This window comes from Echinops telfairi, unplaced genomic scaffold, assembly GCF_000313985.2.
Source record: "Echinops telfairi isolate 266 unplaced genomic scaffold, ASM31398v2 ScPeMD7_2291;HRSCAF=2852, whole genome shotgun sequence".
NCBI classification, from domain to species: Eukaryota; Metazoa; Chordata; class Mammalia; order Afrosoricida; family Tenrecidae; genus Echinops; species Echinops telfairi.
This window is the reverse complement of record NW_022106189.1, coordinates 32850386-32870560: the sequence shown is the minus strand read 5'-3', so window position 1 is coordinate 32870560 and position 20175 is coordinate 32850386. Positions and strand designations below refer to the sequence as shown.

The 20175-nt window shown below is 40.7% G+C and overlaps 1 pseudogene; it reads left to right on the top strand.

The window, feature by feature from the left end:
• The first annotated feature begins 969 nt into the window (after positions 1 to 969).
• LOC101659614 lies at positions 970 to 6077 on the top strand (annotated as a pseudogene).
• The last annotated feature ends 14098 nt before the right edge of the window (positions 6078 to 20175 follow it).

The following is a 20175-nucleotide window of genomic DNA, read 5'->3' as shown; positions in this document are numbered from 1 at the left end:
CACCAAGGATATGGTACATGAAGAAAGCAAAAGGTCATTCAGAACATTCTTGGTATTTCTCAAGCATCACCTCAAGTTGCAATGTTGAAAGCCTCTAAGGTCAAAATATTGAATTATGCAGGAAGCATCAGAAGAGGGTAGATAGAATGCATAGCCACCGTACCAAAGAGAATCAGTCAATGTTCAACCGTGTTAGGAGGTAAGATGGTGAAAATCTGATAGCACGGAAAGAAGTCCAAGGTGAAGGTGTTAGGGGAAACAAGACTCCAGGAACTGAAGCAGTAACAGCTGAGATGTTTCAACAATTAGACGCAACATTGAAAGCGCTCACTAGTCTATTCCAAGAAACATGAAAGGTGATTAGACAAAACACAGAACTAACTCAAAAATATTATTAATATCACATACAAGTAAAATTTCACTGAAGATAATTAAAAAATGTTTTCAAAAGCCAGAGATTCAAGCCAAAACCAGACAAAGATGTTGAATAAGGATTGGCACTGCTGATGTCATATGTATCTTGGGTAAAAGCAGAGACTACCTGAAATATATTTACCCAGTTTTTATTGACTATACAAATGCATTCAACTGTGTGGATCATATCAAATTATAGCAAAGACTAGGTCTTCCAGAACACTTAATTATGCTCCTAAGAAACCTGTACACAGACTGAGAAGCAGGCATTCAAACAACACAAGGGATATTGCATAACTTAAAATATGTACACTGAACATATAATCCAAGAAGGCAGTCTGTATGAAGAACATGGCATTAGGACTGAAGGCTCATTAACAACCTGTGATATGAAGTTGATACAACCCTGGTAGCAGAGAAGACTAGAAGCACTTACTGGTAAAGATTAAAGACTACAGTCTTCAATACGGATTACATCCCAACATACAAATCCAGCAGTGAGCTTGGCAAGGCAGGTGTTTGGCTCCAGGGTGCTGTGAGACACCAGCAAACAACATGTTCTGAGCAGCAGCCCCTGGGCAGCTTCAGCGGGCGGCCTCCTTGCTAAGATTTCAGAGTCATATCTGAGCATGGTAATATCTGAGCATGCAAATGGTACCCTAGTACCCATTAAGTTAAATGCCACCACTGCAGCCAAGAATCTTGGGGGTAAATTGCCCTGCTTGATAGTTGGAGTCAAATATGACAAGGTGGCACTGAATCTTTGCAAAATAGCAGGTGTAGCAAAAGTCCACCTGCTCTATAGGCCCAGTGTGGTGCCCATAAAGGCCTCATTCCAGGGGAATTGACGTCATTGATTTTTGGCAACTCAGAAGCAGTTCAGTGACACACACATCTGTGCTGGAGCATCTGCCTTTGGAAAGAACCTTTTGCCCAGAGTAGCAGCCAGCCTTGGTGTTGCCCCAGTTTCTGACATCATCGAAATCTTGTCACCTGACACATCAGTGAGAACCATTTATGCAGGAAAGGCTTTATGGACAGTCAAGTGTTGCGAGAAAGGAAAGGTGTTTTCTGTCCAAGGAACATCTTCTGAAGCTGCAACAACCAGCGAAGGGAGTGCCAGTGCAGAAAAGGCTCCAAGGACTTCACCAGCGGGCATGTCAGAATGGCTTGACTAGAAACTAACCAAAAGTGATCGGCTTGAGCTAACTGGCACCAAAGTTGGGGTTAAAAAGATGGAGAGAACTTTAAGTTGCTGTGTGACTCGACTGATACGTTACATGCTGCAAGTGGTACTCCCACGCTACTATTGGTGCTGGCTTTGTCCCCAATGACATGTAAGTTGTACAGACAGGAAAAAGAGTCATAGCAGCATGCTATATTGCCATAGGAATATCTGGAGCCATCCAACATTTAGCTGGGATGAAAGATAGCAGGACCATTGTCGCCATTAGCAAAGACCCCACAGCCCCAGTTTTTGAAGTGGTAGATTACAGACAGTCACAAACTTATTTAAGGTAATTCCTGAAATGACTGAGCTACTGAAGAAAAAAATGAATGCCGTTTTATGCCTTAAGGAGGAAAGCTGTCTGAGTATTCAGCTGAAATCAGAGGAATTCATAGATATTTTACTATTCATTGGAAAGCTTGGAGAAAAATGCTTTTTTATATTTCCTTTTCATTATTTTTGGTTCCAGTTTATTTTTTTTTAATTCTATAATAAAATACAATCAAGTCTTTCCATGGCTCTGAAACTAAAAAATAATAATAAACTTAAAATGATTTTTAAAATCCTCACAAGTAAATCAATAAGCATCATAGGAGATGGAGAAAATAACAAAATTGTCAAGCATTTTAATTTTCCTTGGATCCACCTTCAATGCCCCTGGAAGCAACAGTCAAGAAATCAAACAACTAATTGCATTGAGGAAATCTGCTTCATAGTCTTCTTTAAAGTGTTGAAGAGCAAAGATGTCTCTTTGAGGACTGAGGTGCATCTGACCCAAGACATGATCTTTTCAATCACCTCATATGCATATTGATGTTGGATAACGAATAAAGAAGACCAAAGAAGAATTGATGCCTGTTGGTGTTGGTAAGGAATATTGACGCTACCAGGAGTGGATAGAGGAATGAGAAGTCTGCTCTGGAAGAAGTAGTCAGAAGGACAGAGGCTCCTTAGAAGGGAAGATGGCAAGACTTTTTATCTTACATATTTTGTATGATTGGAGACCTGGTGGCATAGTGATTATGCTTTGAGCTGCTAACTGAAAAGTCAGCAGTTCAAAACCACCAGCCGCTCCACAGGATTAAGATGAGACCTTCTACTCCTATAAAGAGTTAAAATCTCAGAAACCCACAGGGCAATTCTACCCTGTCCTATAGGGTTGCTTTGAGTCTGAATTGACTCGATAGCAGTGATTAAGGGCTTAGGGTCTTTTGTTTGTTTGATTGATTGTTTGTTTATCAGGAGGGACCAGTCACTGGAGAAGGACATTGTGCTTAGTAAAGTAGAAGGTCAGTAAAAAAGAGACAGGCCAAAAAAAATTTTTTTTTAATAAAAAATTGTTTAAAAAAGAGACAGGCCTTCAACCAAATAGATTGCCACTGTGGCTGCCACAATGGGCTCAAACACAGCAACATTTGTGACAATGACACAGGGCAGGCAGTGTTTCCGTCTGCTATGCAAAGGGTCCCCGTGAGTTGGAACCAGCTCAATGCACCTAACAGGAATACAACTCACTCAGAAGGTTTACTGGGTACTTGCACTGTGTGGAGGACGCACGTTACCTTGGGAAGCTCCTAATTAATCTAAGGATAGAATCACAACCATACTCATTATCATATTCAATTCACAGTAACTGTACAGGACAGATTAGATCTATCCCACCCCACCCCTATTCAGTTTCTAAGGATGAAGCAAATGGCAAAATCTTCTGCAGAGTTAGTGGTGAGTTCAAACTGCCAGCCTTTGGATTAGTAACCAAGCACCTTAAACACTAAACCACCAGGGATCTGAGGAGAGGGTATTTGTCTAAAAAACAAATGATTGTCTAACAGTTAGAGCACAGATATACAGACATAAAATAGACCCAATCACTGCCTTCACGGTGCTCAAGGGAGACTCAAACATCAAATAATCACTATGAACAATAAAAGGTACTTTTTAAAATAATTTTTTAAAAAGTCGGGGACCTTCAAATTCAAGTGATGCTGGGATATTCTGTTGTTGTTGTTGTTAGGTGCCATTGAGTTTGGTCCCAACTCATAGCAACCTTATGTACAACAGAACAAAATGCTGTTCAGCCCTGGGCCAGCCTCGTGTTTGAGGTACTTTCGGGGTTCTAAAAACTATGAGATGTTCATTTAAACAGCATTTAATGATTTTCAAAATGGGTATTCAAACAACTCATGCTCAAGAACATGATATACCATATTCACTATAACATACTGGAAACTTCCATAACAAACATTAGCTTGTGCAACCAGATGAACTTGCTTTTCTATAGACTCAGAACGAAGCATTTTTTCTACCCTTTGTAAGAATGTCAAGCTAACAAAGCAAGTTGCTTAAGCAAACAAACAAAACCCTTACATTTGTAACCACTCATCTGTATGAATCTGATTTCTCCCAACACTGGAATCTAAAAGACAAAGACAAAGAAAAAAAAACTGGAGAAATTAGTCAGTTGGCAAAGCTGATGTCAAATTGCAACTGTCAACCCAAAGTCTCCAATTATAAATTTGAGCTGATAAAATCAGTTTCGCTTGTGATATTATTGCTTTTTTATGTGAGGGAGAGGGCTGGAGGCTGATCCCCAGATTTCATTTGGAAATAATGAAGGCAATTTCAATACTTAAACAGTAACTTCAAAGTCTGGAGTTTTCACACAGCAAAGGCACAGAGGTAAGGGGGCAGAAAGGAGTACAATCTGTGGCAACACTTTGGAGATTTAGAAATAATTGTTTTTTATCACATGTGGCCCAAACTAATTTTCAATGTGTATTTTATCCTAATGTTCACAGCCAAAGAACTGAATAGGAAATTATGACTCAGCGGTACAGTTTGTCAGCAGGTTAAGGTCATCAGCTGAAAACTTCTATCATGAATTCATCCTCAAAGTTTAGCTGGGAAAGCAAGTTTGGAAAGGCCTTGTGAGAGTTGGGTTTATGGTGCCAACCTGGCCAACAGCCTAACACAGGCATTGTTATATAAATAGGCAAACAACATCCCTGAAATCCTTGTCTCTCTTCAGGTAACTGTCCCAAGGCAACTAACAGGAGAGCAGCCAACTCACCTAGAACTTTGCATCACTACCTGGGACACTTCATGATTGTCCCAAGGTGAGAAGGTCAGAATTGAGTCCCCTCACCTTTTGCATCAATTAAGAAGATTTTGGTCTCAGGTAAAAGCCCACCCATGACGGGCATTTATTATCACAACATTAGGTAGGGTAAGCTCCAGATGTTAGGACTCCATCTCTCTCACTCTTAAACCTTTGCCCACTCCCATGTTTGGATTCCATTCCCCAGTGGGGGCAAAATGACCGCAGCAGTCTTATGTACTAAATTAAGGCTCTGCAAAGGCCAGTGGAAGAAGTACCAGCTTGTCTCTTTTTCCCTCTAACAGTGAATAAGACTTTTTGGGAAATCGTCTCCCCCCCGCAAATTTTTTTCTAACCAAAATTGTGCCCCAGGTCTAATTGGAAACAATCTTTGGTCAGGGGAATGCTTCCCAATGCTTTGTATCAACTGGAACCCTATAGCTAGGCGTGGCCCTCACTCCCCCTGAAGGACATGGCCAGGAACGAGCAGAGTGAAAACCAGGTCCATGTCACTTCAAGGGGGCAGGAAGACATTGGGAACGACTTAGGGTGTGGCTGCTGTAGAGAAGTTAGAGGATGGGAAATCACACGGACCGGAAGCAAGCGCTGCGAAGGGACGATTCACTCACACAAGGCCATGCTTAACGCTTGTCACAAAATTATGAATTGAGGCAACTGTGTGTATTCCTCCTGTAACCATGAGTTCATTCGTTACTTAAACATATTTTTATTGTTGAAGCAAAATTCACACAACATAAAGCGAGCGATTTTAAAAGGAACAATTCATTGGCTTTTATTACATTGGCAGTGTTGTACAGCCACTCCTTCTAGCTACTTCCAAAGTATTCCCATCACTCTAGTACCCATTAAGCAGTTGCTCTCCATTTCCTACTCTCCCCAGCCCCTGGCAACTACCAATCTACATTCCCTATCTCATGATTTTCCTATTCTGGGTACTGGCTGTATGGTGTTTATGCATCAGGCTGTTAAACATAAAGTCAGCAGTTCAAAACTACTGGTCGTTCCACAGGCGAAAAAGTGGGGGGGGGGGGCAGAGCTTTCTACTTGTGTCAAGATTTACAGTCTCAGAAACTCACAGGGGCAGTTCTACTATGTCCTATTGGGTCACTATGAGTTGGAATCCATTCACTGGCAGTGAGTTCAGTTTGGGGTAGAAGAATGGAATTCTAAAACATGCAATGTGCCTGACTTATTTAATTTAGCAGAATATTTTTTTCATCTGATGATGAACATTTTGTTTGTTTCTACCTTTTAGCTAACGTCAATAGTGCTGCTTTAACAGGCAAGTACATGTATTTGTTTGAGTACCTGTTGTAAATTCTTTAGGGGTAGAATTGGTAATCCTTTGGTAATTTGAATCCTTTGATAAGTCTATGGTTAACTGTTGAGTAGCGACCAAAATATTTTCCACAGCTGCTGACCCATTTAACATTCACAGTAGCAAAGGAGGGGGTTCCAATTTCTCCACATCCTCTCCAAGACTTGTTTTTCTTTTATCTTGAATTTACTATAGTCACAACCCTAGTGACTATGGAGCAACTCACGGGTTGACATTCTAGAACTGAAGAGCAAAACCACCAGTGAGTCCACCAATGACATGTCATGGGTACTGTTTCTACATTTCCAGTTCAAGGGTACTGTTTCTACAATGGATATGGTTATGTTTTTGAACTTTAATTGCTTCTTTCTTACATCATGAAAGTATGAAATTGTATCAACCAGTTATTAACACCAGAAACTCAGAATATCCTGCCAAGTCCTGGCTGTAAGATGCAGAACTACAACTATCCTCTATTTGGCTCTCACTGCCTTTCTCTGATTCTATGTACATCCTTTGGCTTTTTAGAAACTGTAAAGTTCAGAATGCATTTCAAAAAGCACACAGTATATTATAAAATACCTTTTACAAGTACAAAAATAAAAAAATATGTCATTATAAATTACCTTTCACCTCTATTTACTATAGCCCAACAACAACATCAGCAAAAGAGTTATCATTTGTAAATAATGGATGCATGCCTAACCAAATAGATATTGAAAGAAATAAGGGGCATTTTGCTAGTTCTATCAGGAAGGGCCTTGCAAAATGGCATGTAGGCAATTACATTTCTGGGAACATTCAATTGGCCACCTATCTTGGCTAAATTACAATAATGTGCATTTTGACAATCATATCGTTTCATAAAGTCATCTTAAGTATACTGTGCATGTCTTCCCTTACCTCTCAGAAAAAGAAATCTTTAGAAAGCCAGGAACTTGCAGAAATATTCAGATATGCCCTAGATATCCCATCAGAACCAGGCTTGTTTTAAAGAAATCAAGGGCATATTTTTCTAACTAGCCTCATAACCTTAGAAGCTACCACTACAAAGACTCACTTCCACCTACACTGGCACTACCACAAGTAGCTTGTTAAGATGTTCACTGGTTGACATCTTGGTAAGAGGCTCTATTTAAAGACAATGGTAAGTGGTTAATGAACAGGCCTACACTCATTGTCATGGACGGTCCATAAAGTGTCCCTTTGATGCCAATGAGATGCCAATAACATTCAAAAGTGAAGGCCTTTTGTGTACAAATTTCTCCACTACATAATACAGTTCATATTCGTTTATGATACAGATAATAATGTATGAAAAAATGATTTTGAGAAATGAGGGTAAGGGCATTCAAATGCACAGCTATAATAAATGTGGGGCTCTGGACTATAATAATGATTTCATTTGTCTACTCTTGATGTTATTGAAGAGTATTATCTTATGCATAATTAACAGGGTTTTGAAAGGCTGAATATAAAACATTATAGCATTTCTTGTCAATGTACATTGGAAACTCTACTATCACTAATAGAAATAACATGTAAGGATGCTTGTATCTAATCTGGAAAAATGATAACTACTACACTCCTGGTGTATCTTTGTTTTCACAGATAGTCTCTTGACATGAGTAACTGTAAAGAACAAAATAAAATCCATCTGAAGACCATTATAAATTCTGGCTCACTTACATTTCACATGGCTACAGACCTTAAAATTGTAGAAATTAAATTACTGGCATGGTCATATAAATCTCATTTATAAACACAAACATAAAGGTCTAGCTCACTGACAAGTGTCTTTCCTCTTAGGCCACTGGATCAGTAGAATAGGAGTTGGTAGACATAGTGTAAACCATTCAAATCCTATAAATCATAATACTGTCATATATGAAATATTCTCAGCACCCTCACTTAGTCACCCAAACAAAAACACTCCCCTTCTGGCCCTGACTTTTTATTCAAAATAATCAACACTTGTGTGTTAGTTCAGGTTGACTAGAGAAACAAATTCAGAGATACTCATATGTGTATAAGAAAGAACTTTATATGAAAGAGCAGTTGTATATAAAGAAGACGTCCCAGCCCAGTCCAGATCAAGTCCATAAATTTGATATTATTAGCCCATATGTTCAATGCCAGTCTATAAATTCCTCTTCGGACTCATGCAATGCCTGCAATGACGCAGAATGTGTGTTGCAATGGTGCAGAATGCATGAAGATCACAGGCCAGTGGGTGGAAAGTCTTGTGGATCCAGTGGTGGGGGAAGCATCTCAGTGCTGGTTTGGGTCTCTCCGTGGCTCCTCTAGCTCCAGGGTTCTGCTTCCCTCAGCATAGCGCCACATGTCTTGTCAGCAGGAAGACGAAGCAGAGTGTGTATCTGGCCTCCAGTGAGCTATTTTTCTCCATTGCGCCTCCAAATGAGGTCATCAAGCTGCGACCTGATTGACAAGCTAGACTCCACCCCTTCATAAATTGACAGGAGATTATGTAACTACCACAACTTGCAAATAATTAGCATTGCAACTCATTTTCTGAAAATTGCTCGTTATGGGCTGGGTAATGATAAAGTGATTGAATGGTCTGGGTCAGATTGGGGCTTTGGCACCAAGACGATAAGAACAGCAAAAAAGCACCAAAGGACAAGACAGGTGACTAATCAACTATCTTAAGTCTAAGATTATAGCGGAGCATTCAAGAAATACATGTAACAGGCATCCTGCTAGGTGCCATCTTCAAACACCTGAGCTAACTCACTCAGGAAAAGTAGACTTATCCAAGGATGAGTCCAAGGCTGAAATGACGATGTCAATGAATCAAGCCTGGACTTTTGTAGAAAGGAATGGATCATTTTTAAGGTGCAAAGATTTTGGTGTATGGTCCAAAAGTTATCAACATCATACCCCATTTTAGAGAATGGGAAATATAATAATACTTTTTTTCCTACAGTGGCAAATACGAATGTAACAAAATATTTGCCTTTCGACAATTTAGTGTCATCCATGGTATTATTTATCAGGGGTACAACCATCACCATAATCCGTTTCCATTTTGTTCCATCACCCTTAACAGAAGCTTAGGACCTTTTAAGCAACAAGCGCTCTTTTCCCCTGCACACTGATATTCTTGAACAGCTTTGCTAGCATGATGCCAGCTTGCTTTGAGTCTGTTTTCACTTAGAACAGTGTCCGACATAGGCCAGGCCCTCTATAAAGAGTTGTTGATTCAATTGTTGCCTGTGCTGACCACTTTACAGTTAACAAAATAGAAAAGATGGTCTCAAATTAATTTCAGCACACTTGTAAATAGATAACTACTTGGTGGTTGCAGCAAAGTAGGGCATAGCTTCGCTGGCAACAGTGACGGCGAGACCAGTACTTACACAGCATCACCTCTTTAACTCTAAAATACCAGCCTAACAAGCAGGTTGTGCACACGTGGTATGGGGATCACACTGGAACAAAATCAGCTTGCCCACCCCCTACCCCACCAAAAAAAAAAAAAAAAAGGCCAAAAACACTGGCAGGAACTCCTTACTTCCATGAGAAAGTATCCAGCACAAAACCACTTCAGAGGAGTCCTTTTCCATCATGGGTGTGCAGAGTGAGCTACACAGCCATTAATACAGCCCTCCTAACCACACCTCCTTATGTGGTCTGTTTTCATTCTGGACTCTATGCCTTAGGCTATGATTCCACTTTGGAAGTAGTTCTCTATTACAGGATTAAGATGGGGTTCATTCGTGACCTCGGTAGAGGATATAAACCAAGTCACACCCTTTGTCTCCTTGAGGGCACCTTGAAGATGTCTTTTCTTGAAGGTGGAACTTAAGACACCATTCTCCCTTTTCCTCAGGGTTGGGCCAGCTAAAGTTAAAAACCACCTCCATCAAAGCCTTGTCTCAGTGCATAAGAGCAATCTGGGGCAGAGAGAGAGAGAGGTCTCAAAGCCTTGGAAGAGCAGCCCAACATTTCTGACGTGCTGGAGGCTGCACCAGCAACTGTGACATGGAGACTCAAAGGAGCAGCACCAAGATTATGGGACTGTGTGAGACAGAGCAACAGGTGAGTTGGCCTCCTGGCCCACAGAGGCAGAGACCAAGAGACTTACATGGCTGAGAGGCTAAGGACCAGAGAGAGACTCGGCTTCTGACTGAGGAGAGGTTTTGCTGGGCCTCAGGCTGTGACCAATGCCTAGCCTACCACATGGCTGAGAGGCTGAGGCCTAGAGACAGACTTGGTGGCTGGCTGAGTGGAGGTGGTGTGGTATCCTTACGGGACCTCAATTTGTTTTTTCTAAACAAGTTGCCCATTAGAAGCACATACCAGACATTGGCACAGGACGAAGTCACAGATGCCACGTGTACATCGGTCAGAGGCATTTTCCCATCCCTTCTCCAAGCTTCTCATGGCCAACTTTCTCCTTTCAGTTTCTGAAGCCACACAAAATGCATTCCAGCAACTAACCACATAAAATGCAAGTTACTTGCTGCACACTTGATAACATTGAAGGAAAGGGGTGGGGGGTGAGGGAGAAAAGTCAAACATTCTTGGCAAATGAAAGCACAGAGAGAGGAGGAGGGAAAGAGGAAAAAAAACCTCTGGCTCTTACGGTTACCTTCAAGGTAAAATTAATTATTAATTGGCAAAGCCTGGACACGGAATGATTGCTATCAATATTTTAATACTTTCAGTGCTAATTTCATTCTCACCATCTCAGTTTGTCTACTGAACAAGGCGGAGAGGTCTGCTTACTTTCCGTGAGCAGCGCGGGAGCGATCCTCTTAAGAAGGCTTCAAATGGTACTGAAATGCCTCGGATCTTTCGCTTCTTTTATGTCTAATATTAAACAAACTGAAAAGGGCTTGAATTTCATTCGCACAAATTAGCTAGTCTACCAATCTTAGCAGCCTTGTGAAAGATTAGACGCTAACTCTGAAGCAACATTAATTTTTTAATTCCCACCCACCACCGATGGTACAATTCCCATTGCATTCAGATGTGTGTTTGGCTGTAGACCATTGGCAGCAATGTGCAAAACTGGAACTTTGTGAAATTAGATAGTTCATTTATTAATTAGCGGAATTCAACCTAACTCGTCTCTCTTTAGTGCCAAAGTGACAGAGAACCTGAGCTTAAAAGGCCTCTGGTTTCAAGAAGGGGTTAAAAAAAAACCCTAAGGGCTGAGAACTGGTTATGTTGCAGACAAGATGTGGACCAATACGAATTAAGGACTCTCCATGAGCCGCAGAATTCCTTATGCCAGAGGTGAGGGCGGCTGATGAGCAGAATCTTTGGAACCTGCCTGTATCAGTCCAAGAAAACCTCGGATTTGAAAGTGACCTCCAACTTGCCCCAGGGATGGAGCCATTAACCTTCCACAGCCAGCGCCTAGGCTCCAGGGCACAGAAGGGGGAGAGTGAGTAGAGACTGACATTGCCTAGGGCACTTAGGCCTAGAGGGGCTGTCTAGGGGACAGCAGTCACTAACAAAGAGTCCCATGAGATTAAAAGGAATTAGCTGCCTGCTGCACCTGGAGCCTTAGGACTAGGTGAGGCCTATATGCTTCCAAAAGCCAGCCTAATGTGTTCCCACATTAGGCTTCTATATGATCTTCTGTTCTCTAGCCTGTGACCAGAATCTTAGTCCTACGTGGGATGTTGTCCCCAGATAGTAGCTCTGTCTGACCACACTGTTTCCTAAGTCTGGATGCTTACCCCGCCACCAGGTTGTGTGGTCAGGGAGGCCCGCACTTTCCCATGGTAGGTAGCAGGAAGCCGGCCAGGATCCTGGACTCTAGCCTCTTTCTCGTCGACCATATCTGAACAATAAATAGATGCTACTGATTTTTCTGAGAATTCTCATCTGTCCATTTCTCTAGGCCCATAAATGCACTGTCTACTGTCTCTTCATTTCCCATACCTGTTAGAGCTTCTCTAACCCCTTCTCCATAACTGCAGGCACAGTGGCTTTGCTTTTTGGTGTCACCAATGTCCCTTTCCAACTTAAAATGCTGTGGGGTCTTCCCCCTGCCCTTAGGATAATAAGTTCTCCATGAGGCATTCGGAATTCAGCTGTCACTTGCACCTCCTCATATCCCACAGCTCCTGTAGTCGAGCTACTCTCAGTGCCCCAGAGAACCTCGTTCCTTCTCACCTTGTCGACTCTGTGCTCAGTCTAGCCTCACTGTGGAGTCTACACTAAGTCTTACACAGTACACGGCCCATGAAATAACCTTTTACACCTTTTCTTTAAGCCAAGGCATAAGATTCCAGAGCACTGGTTCCTTTGGGGATCATCAGAAGTAACAAACCACGTTTGCATTGAGAGTAGATAATGACAAAGGTCTGGACCAATTGCAAAGGTGAGGGTGGTTGTGATGACCAGTGTGTTAATCTAAATGGCTCTGCCAGTTACCTTTGTAATGGAAATGTTACAGCCCCCTAACTCAGTGGGATGTCACCAGCAGAAACAGGTCTCTACTAGTGCAGCATCTCAGGTCCACTATGAGAAATAGTAGTGGATATTTCACACTGAAGAATGATGCTGATGCAAAAAAAAAAAAAAAAGACATAATTAATGTTAGAGAAAAACCCGAGTTCCCAATGCTGCTTTGAAATCTAAATAGTATGTCATTTTACCATTGATAGTTTATTAACAAAATTAGATGCAACCTTTTTTTATATAAAGTGTTATACATTTTTCTGATGGTAAATCAATACAATTTCCATTTTTCACATAACAGAAATTTAGAAAATTAAATACATCAGACAAATGGTTATAATGCAACCATAAAATGAAATCTGAAAGATTAAAATAATGGCTGTTATTTATTGTCCATATTTGCATCCCCAAATAGCAAAAGTCCTAATTGCTTGCCTTGGTTCCTTTAAGTATGAAAGTAAAATATGGGTTAAGAGATTGGCCTTCCCTCTCTTTGAGGAAAAAAAAATCCCTGGGCTCAGAATATGTGGTCAATAAATAGTTGATTGATTGATTCTTATAATAAGCTTGTTTAGTTGCTAGAACATAGTGTTAGAAGTGGTAGGGGGGGAAGACTAGTAACTACTTAAAGCTAGTTATATGGACTTATTAAAATTAATTCATGTTTAGCATGAAAAACAAGAACATTTTAGAAATTAACTGAAAAAAATAGCTTTAGCAGTGTTGAACCAATCATATTAAAAGTAGTGTTTATGTATAAGGTTCTGTGTTCAGTCACAAATATTTCCTCAGTCTATACGATATGTCAAACACAGTACTAGTTAGTTGGCAAACACCAGTGAATGAAGAAATCTTATCCTTGAAGACCTTATGTCCCAGAGGGAGGCTGCAGTATCATACGGTGATGATAAATCACCAACATGAGGTCAAACTATTAAACTATAAATTCACTGAAATGTGTCTTCTTCCTTTCCCTTCCAGTCACCCCCCTGTAGGCCTCTCTCCTCCACAGTAAACTTCTACTCCAATATTGTCCCTTCTTAATTATTATCATTCTGGGTTAAAATTCTAGTCCCCCAGTGCTCAGTTCTTGGATGAGGAGAGCTGATGAGATGATCTCCATTATGGCATGAGTGACTAATAGCTAGGGTCGCCAGTAGCTCAGTGGATAATGGGTTGGGCTGCTAACCATAAGCCAATAATTTGAAACCACCAGCCACTCTGTGGGAGAAAGACAGGCTTTCTACTCCCAGAAAGAGTTACAATCTCAGAAACCCACAGGGGGAGTTCTACTCTATCTACTCACGATGAGTTGGTCAACTTCAGGGAAGTAAAGTTTTTGAGTGAAACTAATAGCTACTTATGCATTTTTTCTAATTGTGTTTGCTAAAGCAGAGGAAATGATTTATTGATTAGAATTTTCAGGCAAAGTGGAAGATGTTGTGGGAAATTAGATTTATAGGGGGAAAAGGTTTTCTTGAGTTCTACAAGGCTCTACTTAGCAATTTCTGCCTTTGGTCGTACATAACATTGACCTTGAATGACATTACTTTGTTAAGAAGCTATAACCCAGAACATTCAACAAACATTTCAAAAGGTGGAATAAAGAATGATATCTGTAATACAAAACAGGATAGAAAATTCCAGGACAGACCATAATCACGTATAACAAAATGTGCTAGAATATTTCTACTTTATTTAAAAATTATCCAAATATACTGCTGACTCTTACATCCTGCCCTTCAAATAGCCCATAAATAAATTGCAGTGTAGCATCAGGGTCTTTGAATCCCCAAGAAGTCGCTAAGAGAATTTATTTAATGCTAGAAAGAGAAAGCTTGCTCTATTTCAAACATGGGTCTCTCCTTGCCACTACTGAAAAATGAACAAGTGATGCTTCGAAACCTTGCTGTGTTGACATTGATATTAAATCTTCAGGTCTCTCGGGTGTCATGAAGTCATGGATGGGTAATAAGCCTAAGCCATGTAACAAGTGTGAAACATATCAGCCCCCAAAAGAAAGGTCTCTTGGACTGGCTTTCCTGGATTTCCATGACCATTCACAGTCCTGCCAGCTACTGTAGCAGCATCACGACTATGTTCAGAATATTCTTCTCCCCACAATAAACCAAGTAAGGCAACGTTGCACACTGAGCACAGAATAACCACTGGAAGGGTTATCAGCAGGGATCCCTGGGGCCAGAGGAAGTTAATTATTGGACTGCTACCCACAAGGTTGGCTGCCAAGTTCAGAGTGAGAAAGGCAAGGTTGTCCGCTCCAGTAAGGATTTATAGCCTTAGAAGCCCTGAGGAGCAGTTTACTCTATCCTATAGGGTCACTGTGAGTAGGAAATGATTTGGTAGCACTGGGATTGGCTTTGTGTTTTGTTTTTTTGTTGTTTTTTTTTTTTGGAGGAGAAGGGATGATAAGCACTAGCTTTTGTTAGATTCAACCCTTTTCTTTGAAAAATAAGTTCCAGAGAAATGCTCTATTTTCCCACAAAGGTAGTTTTCCTCCTACTTACAAATGTTTGTTGTTTTGAACAAACTCATGCTTTGTTAATAAATTAAACAAAAGTGCTTTTAAAATTCAACCACAATGAAACATTTCATCCAGACCTCATTACTTGCTATTTTCCATGCCTCTTCAGAATTTCTGAGTACTCCCCCAAAGTGCCAAAGTGACAGGAGAAAAATCTGTTCCCAAGCTACGTTTCGGCAAGTAAATACTTAGAAATTCAACTTTGCAGCTAAGAAAGCATATCATTAGAGCCTTTTACAAGACATCCTGTAAACATCCAGAGTTGAGCAAAGCCGATAAGCTTTTTTAAAAAGGGAATGGAGACCTGCTTGTCTTACTTTCCATTTAGTGAAAGCACGGCTCTGTGCCACAGCCCGTCTGCCCCCTTTCCCTCCAGACTGCATCACAAGATCCTCCTATATGTTTGCTTTGAACGATTCTAGTGGTAATCACTCTACTTTAATCATCCCTTCAATTACCCAGAGCCCTGACTAGGTTGCCCCTCTGAGGGCAAGGGTTGTGTTATGTTCCCTATTGGCAACAACATACCTAGCACATAGTAGGCACTCCACAGACAGTTGTTCTGTGAAGGCATGTTCATCTTAAGGTGACAGGGAATATTCTAATCCCAGCTTCCTTTTTAGGTATCAGTTGATGGAGTATGTACTTGAAGTGGCAATTTGGTATGGTCTGTTTGACCTATTAGCAGTCGGTGTATTCTTAAACCTTGTGAAAGAAGTTGGCCTATAAACTAATTCAAGGTCTCGGATAAGCAAGGGAATAAAATAAGAAAGGGAAGGAACGATTATTTAAAAGCTGAACTTGCAAGTAATGGAGGGGCCAAAGGCATCGCCTGATGTTAAATTCATAACTACAAAAGTCATATATGTGGTTGGGATGCTATGTAATGAAGTCTGCCTGGAGTCTCAGGATTTCTTTTACCCTCAGAATTCAAAGAATTGACTCTCTAGCTTATGCTTATCGAGAAAAGGGCTCGGAATAATTTTAGATAGAAATGTATTCAAGTTTAAATTCTGAGCACCTTGGTTTGCAGAAGGGTGATGGCAGTGACAGCTCGAAATCCATTTGCAGAGCCCCCACATAGATGAAGCCTCCATTGAATGCTTTCAGATCATTAACTAAGAAGGTAGACAATCTTGCCCTTAGGCAGAATGCCCCGAGGAGTAGATTGCCTCCACCCCTCTCCAGCCAGGCCAGTGGGAGGCAGCCTCTCTTGGGGGCTTGCCTAGGTGTGTTCTTGATGGCAGCCACTGAACAGGGGGCAATACATGGGGTCCCATAATCAAGAGCCATGCCCTATCACTCCTGCCCTGACTTTGGACCAATCGTCTAAAGCCCTTACATGTAGTAACCCAATCAGCATCCTGTCCACATGCTGTATTGCAGTAACTGGTACATCTTGTTCTGCCACCAATCATGGTTTAGTGAGTTTCCTTTGTCCTTCCTCCCTCCCTGTCTATCGCAAGTCTCAATGATGATGCTATTTCAACCTAGTTTGGGGGTGGGGGGGTGTTCTCCCTCATCTGGATGGTGTGTCTGTATCTGTGTCTGTGTGCGGTCTTTGTCTCTGAAAACTTAATAAATGATCTCTTTAATTTTCTAGATGGGGTCTCTTTTGTACCTTAAAACAGAAGGAAAAGGAAGGAGAAGACAGAAGATGATGAAAAGAAAGATGGATGAGAAGGGGGGGGTGGCTCACAACAAATTCGGTAAGGAGCCCAGTGGTTTAAGAGCTTGACTGCTAACCAAGAAGCCAGTAGTCAGTGGTCGATGTAAGATATGAAAATAATAATTATTTATCAAGGGGTCAACAGGGTAGGAGGGAGGGGAAAAAAGAGGAGCAGATACCAAGGGCTCAAATGGAAAGTAAATGTTTAGAAAATAATGATGGCAACATATGTACAAATATGCTTGATACAATTGATGTATGGATTGTTTTAAGAGCTGTAAGAGCCCCCAATAAAATGATCTTTTAATTAAAAAAAGGAAAGCTATGTAAAATGTAAAAGTAAATATAAAGCTCATATTTACAGTATACTTGACACTAAGCAAACTCAGGACAATATCAAGGAAAGTCAGGAATATATTATTAAGTGTTTTCTTATTTAAAAGATACTATAACATAACAAAAAATCTAATACTGCAAGTTCTATAATATAATTATAGCTCCCTTTCAACTTAGAATTCTGTAACTCGTGTTATTTCTAAATGTAAGCATTGGTATGGTTTTGTATCACATTTCTAATATTACATTCTTTTCAATAACATATTTGTTCTAGATGGCTACATAATAATGTAGAATCTCTTAAGTAGAATTATATTATTTTGTTTAAAGAAGAAAAGAAGTCAGTAGTTCAGCTCTACTAGCTGCTCTGTAGCAGACAGAGACAGAGAGGGCAGTCTGGTTCCATAAAGAGTACAGTCTTGAAAGCCCTCTGGGGACTTCTCCTCAGCCCCTCGGGTGGCTGTGAGTCACAATGGGCTCAGCAGGGACGGATTTTGCTTTGCTTTTGTTTTTCATTTTTAGTGGGTGACCTTGACCACAAGTAGTTTTTTATTTGTTTGTCTGGCATAGTGCCCTTCCATCAGATTCTAAAGGTAAGATTAACCTTACTTTCAACAAGAAACCAAACCATGAATGTAGATACAGGGCAGAAGGAGGCAGAAGTGAGAAATTAAGAGCTGTGGTGATGAGAAGATCAACGACAATCTAATTTTAAAGAGCCAAGGACCAACTGAGAAAAGAAAATGAGGGTAACAATCGTGATGATGACAGTGAAGATGCTGATTAAATAGACACTAGTCTCAGGGCTTTACACACATTTACTCATTTTCTCCCCAACAGCCCAACCAAGAGCTTCTATTATTATTCCTATTTTACAGATGAGGAAAACAAAGACCAGAGAATTAAGGCCAATACACAAAGTCACACCACCAGCAAGGGGCAGAAAGTCTGGTTGCCAGGTTCCCACCCAATTTTCTCTGCTACAATAGATTCTGGCTTGGATGAGGTCTTTTGTGAAAACCCGTATGGTTACAGCAAATGAAATGAAAACCTACTGGCAGCTAAAAGAGTAAATATGAAGTTGGAATCACATATAGAATATTTTAATTATATCTATATTTAAAAGACCACTTATTGGATTTTAACACTCTCTAGATCACGGACCTGTTATTGAAGCACAAAGAGTGGCAATATTTAGACAACATCCTCTTGGCTCTATTCCTAGCCAGCAATTCATTCAGTAACCACTAAGACAACAGGATAGTGAACAACTAAAATGGTATCATGTCTTCCATCAACTGGCACCTCTTCCTCCACATCTTTCCTAGCTTACCATGCTCTTTCCCTCTATGAAGCCCCCCTTCCCGTACCCACCCTCCACCATATCAATATAAACTTATTCTTCCCAAGACCCTTTGTTTACTTGGGCTAGCCATGCTTACGTTCCGTCTACGTCCATATTCTTCCACCAGCCCAGCTTAAAGTTTATTTCCTGCAAAAGGCTTGTCCATCCCAGTGCAGCGGACTCTTCCCTGTCTTTCCCATTTCATAATTATAAAGAAGGTTCCAGTAACCCCTGCCCCCTTTCACTAGGCTTTCTCATCCCTAAGGAAATGGATCAAGCTTTCTCCTTGGTTTTTCTCCAGCACACTCCATACAGCACTCTTTCCACAGAAAATGGAATTCAACAGGTGTGAAAGAGATCAAATCAGAAAGGAAATGTCAAAACAATGGCAACTGACCCTTCTTAACGGCTAACTCAGAGAACTATTACATTAGCCATATTGCGACTGAAGAAATGAGACGATATAAAGGTTCAATTATTTGCATGGGGACATATGACTGGGACAGTGGTTGAACCAGGACCAGGTATCTGTGATTGGAGATTGTATTCTTAACCTTTTGTTTACTGGAAGATCAAAAGTTGGTTCCGCCACTCAGAGAGGTCTCCAAAGCCCACCCTTCTCTATCACTTTCATTTCTCCCAACTCGGGTGTGCTACCTACCCAAATTCATAGCCCTTCCAATTCTGGAGTTCCTCAAACCTTTATCTTAGCATCTCAGAATTGAGCTTGTATCTAGTCAGAGTTCTTAAGTGTCTGCTGAATAAAGAAATGATTTGCTTATTTAAAAAATTAAAACTGAAAACAATGGGAGAAGGACAACAAAATTTAGTCAGGGAATAATGAGAACAGAGAATGTTCAACACATGAAAAAAAAAAGATACCAAGATTTGGATTTTTTTTCCTTCCAATATAAAAAACAAAAATAAAAAGTAATTGCTGAACTGTCATTCTGGCAAGTATGTGTCACCAAAGGAAAATTTGTTTAAGAAAATTAATGATGTAGTTAGTGGGTCTCCAGGGTGAGCCTGCCTCAGAATCACCAGGCAGGCAGGCAGGCAGGCTTGTCAGGGCAGATTGCTGGCTCCTGTTTCCCAGATAAGATTCAGGAGGTCTGGGGTAAAAAGCCTGAGAATCTGCATTTCTAACAGGATCTGAGGGATGCGTATGCTGCTGGTTCAGCAACCGTGCTTTGAATCGTGCGCTCTTTCTTCCTGATTCCAGTAAGGACACCAAAACATGAAAATGGAAATCCCCGTCTAGACAGGGGTTCTGTTCAATCTTTTATGTAAAGCCAAAGGATGACCTTTTGCCTTCCACTAGACTGTTCTGTTGATCCTCGGTGTCTTTGGAAATGTTTAGAATTTAATAAGCAGTGTAATATATTTAATAGCTTATGCTCCATGTAAGCCAAACAGGGTTTTGGCAATATCTGCTGTCATCTTTCCCTCCCAGAGTGAACTCCAAACACCATGTCAGAGGTTATGTCCATATTGCAAGGTGATGCCTTTAAATGGGAAACCTGGCAAACGAAGACAGCAGCACCTCTACCCAGGATGCAAGTCCAGGTTCCTTGACACTCGGCCATTTTTCCAGTTTGATAGTTCGTAGTCAGAAGTTATATCTTTAATGGTGGTGCCTTTCTTATAATGACCATCTTTTCTCAAAGGCGGGGTTATTATCAATAAATATCAACGAAGGGTTTGTGATATCGATAAAACAGAGCAATAGATACTGTAGTTAAAACTTAACAAAAACTAACTTTG